The sequence below is a fragment of the Poecilia reticulata genome, linkage group LG12 (assembly GCF_000633615.1).
Source record: "Poecilia reticulata strain Guanapo linkage group LG12, Guppy_female_1.0+MT, whole genome shotgun sequence".
Taxonomy (NCBI): Eukaryota; Metazoa; Chordata; class Actinopteri; order Cyprinodontiformes; family Poeciliidae; genus Poecilia; species Poecilia reticulata.
This window is the reverse complement of record NC_024342.1, coordinates 4,963,605-4,966,859: the sequence shown is the minus strand read 5'-3', so window position 1 is coordinate 4,966,859 and position 3,255 is coordinate 4,963,605. Positions and strand designations below refer to the sequence as shown.

Here is a 3,255-nt window from a genome sequence, read left to right as displayed (position 1 = left end):
GTGTTAGCCACGCTAGCTTTTACTAAACTGTAATCGTGTTATCCATGCTAACTTTTACTAAACTGTAATAGTGTTAGCCACGCTAGCACCGAGTATTGTGTATAAGTCCTTTGCACATTCGAACCCTCAAAACCATGAATGCCCGACTTACCCAGCCTTGCAAGAACAACAGGCATCAGCGATCTTGTCCACAGCTATATTTATGCTGAGGGTCTGAGGATCTGCTGTTTTCCTCATCGACTGGTAGCATTTAGCTGCAACTCGCACATTGTTAGAGGCAACATCTTGATGTCGTCCAAAAAAGATTACATGAACTTGTTGGTTTCCTTGTCCATTGTCGTGGCTGATATTTTGTGAAAATCCGGCAGAAATGCTAAACTAATCGACGCAGAAATACTCTGCAGAGTCAGTCGAAACGAAAAATCCCATAGAAACTAAGCTCTGCGAGGAGGTTAATGTGAGACATGAAGTCACGTGGGACTTTTGAGGGGCGTTTCTGGGTGGAGCTTGGTATGGTCCATTGGTGGGTGGGTGGGTGGATGGATGGATGGGTGGACAGATGGGTTGGTGGGAAGATGGATGGATGGGTTGGTGGAAGGATGGATGGATGGGTGGACGGATGGGTTGGTGGGAGGATGGATGGACAGATGGGTTGGTGGGAGGATGGATGGATGTGTGGGTGGATGGATAAATGAATGAGTGGATGGATGGATGGATGGATGGATGGATGGATGGATGGATGGATGGATGGATGGATGGATGGATGGATGGATGGATGGATGGATGGATGGATACAGAAAAAACAGAAAAATAATTACAAATGTCCACTACAGAGGACAATTTTTAAACTTTTAAATAGTATGATAAAATACAGTCAAAAATAATTCAGAAAATGTTTTAATATGCTGCTAAGAGACTTATTTAGAACAAGCCAACAAAATTTTAAATCAAAATTTGCACAATAAAAAGTTTTATGCACTTACTTTGTTTCTCCCCATAAAATGTGCTTCTACTGATGAACGTCATTTTTATGAATGAGAAAACGGAAGTTACAAAAGTCCCACCCCTTCACATGTGGCATCATTGAAAAGCCGTAAATGTCCTCTGTATATACCAAAAGGAATTAATTCAGTAGAATGCAGGGAGTGGGAGATATTCTAGTTTAGAAATGTCCTCTACAAAGGACAAAAATGAACTAGTGGTAGTCACGAGGATAGGATTGTAAAAGGTCAGAAACGTAGGCTGAGGTTTGACCAAAAAAAGCTCTAAAAGTAAAGATGAATATTTTAAAATAAACTCTAAAATATATTATTTGTACAGTTTGCTGTACTGATACTAGTTTATTTAGAGTGACGTTGCTAAAATTCAGTTTATTTGAAGGAATAGAGCAGTATATCATCAACATCCATTATGAATACACTTTGATCTAAACATTTATTTTGTAGTCCGGACTTTGTCCTGTGAAAAGGTGACATCAACCTCAGTCTTAAGACTTTTGGAGACTTTTTCATCATTTCCTTTCTAATGTTTAAGTGTAGGAAGGCATAGCAGCTACTTCCTGGCTGGTCTGCAGTAATATACTCTTTGCATCTTAAGCTTCTGGCTTGAACAGAACTCTTAAACAAACCTCAAGGCAGTCACAGAGAAACTGCATCTACATTGAGCTTACATTACAAACATCCATTGAACAAAATTATTTCTACTAGATTTTGAGTTGAGATGGTTGCTATTTGTAAAAAAAAAAAAAAAAAAAACTTATGCTGGACTACTGCATCAAATTCAGATAAATCACGTTGATGTTTGCGGCTATAAAAGCACAAAATATTTTGGCAAGGCTGTGGGCGGCTTTTTGCCAAGGACGTCTTGAACCTTGACATTAAAGATAAAACTATAAATTATTTTTATCAGAAGAAAAAGCAGCAGCAGCAGCTCTTGAGGCTGTAATTGATGGGAAAAACCCCAAACACGTAGCACCGAGTTAATAATAATCTTTACGTTGCTTCATAGCATTTATTTTACCCCTCCTCTTCCTCCGAGTTTACCTGTGTTTCTCGAGCTCTTCCTGGAGCTGTTGTCGCACGTAAGCTGGCATTTTCCTCAGTGATTTACTGGAGCAATATGAACCTGGGTGTTATAATTACTGGGGTAAACCGGACAGCTGCTGTTGGAGCGGTGTGACGCCGCGCTCGTGGGCGCTGAAAACGGCAGACTCACGAGCTCGAGCGGAGGGCAGGTGCGGAGAACGCAGACGCCACGTTTTTTGCTATCTGCGTGATTGGACGCAGGAGAGAGAGGGGGGGGATAATAATGTGGTCACACATGATGCAGCACCGCTGGCTTACATTAAAGGGACGGGGGTTCTGTTCGCCACAGCGACAAGGACACACACAAACACGGAGGAACCCCAAGCATTATCTGTCCTCTGTCACTCGACCTGGCACTCAGACGGGGCTGGAGAAAAAGTGTAGCAGAGCGTGGAGGAGATTGTACCGCTGCTCCATTTCTCTCTTCGGCTCGTGTTAGGCTGTCTGACAGCGCAGCATTGATTTATGACTCCCGCAAACAGACACAGCCAGCAGACACGATGAGAGTGCTCGCGTCCTTGTGTGTGTGCGTGTGTGTTTGCGAGCGCGCGCGCGCGAGAGAGAGAGAGTGTTTTGAACTCACGTGATTGATTATCCTGTCTGTCTTGTCTGTGCTATGTTTTTCTGAAATGTAATCTCTCTGAGCAGCATGAAAGGTGTGAGACCCCAGAGGAGTAAAAAAAAAAAAAAAAAAAGAAGAAGAAATAAAACCGGGCCCCGCTCCCTCCCGCCTCCGCTGCATCTGTGCAGGCTTTCGGTGAATCGCAGGCCTGTATAGAATTTGCATACCTTTGCTAGGAAATTGAATTCCCTCTCTTCCTGTAAAACTCTCCCCGGGATTAAACCGTCACCGTGTGATTTACTGTAACCTCGCTACGAGCAGAGCCAACGCCGGAGTCATGATTGATGCGGCGGCGAGAGCTTCTCGTTGCAGCATTTTCACACTGTCAGATATTTCATTTTGCTCCCTGCACAATTACAACAGCTCTGAGCGTCATGAGGTAAGATTCGCAACGTAGAGGCATTTTGGGTGTTAAGGATCAAAGATGGATGGAGATGTGAGTGGAGGCTTTTGGTGAAAGTCTGAGCAGCTCCTTTTTTGTAGAAGAAAATTCTCTGAGCGGTGAAGACGGCCGATGTATCCAAATTATCCACAATATCGATACCAAGT

At 43.3% G+C, this 3,255-nt stretch overlaps 1 protein-coding gene across 1 annotated transcript in view; it reads right to left on the bottom strand.

Annotated features, from left to right (window-relative positions):
* The window catches only part of LOC103473318 (GRAM domain-containing protein 3-like), a 114,716-nt gene extending 112,507 nt beyond the window's left edge, over positions 1–2,209 (bottom strand). Inside the window, exon 1 of the mRNA XM_017307973.1 lies at positions 2,043–2,209. The gene's annotated coding sequence lies outside the window, so the exon portion shown is untranslated. The remainder of the gene's footprint in view (positions 1–2,042) is intronic.
* Positions 2,210–3,255: the final 1,046 nt, after the last annotated feature.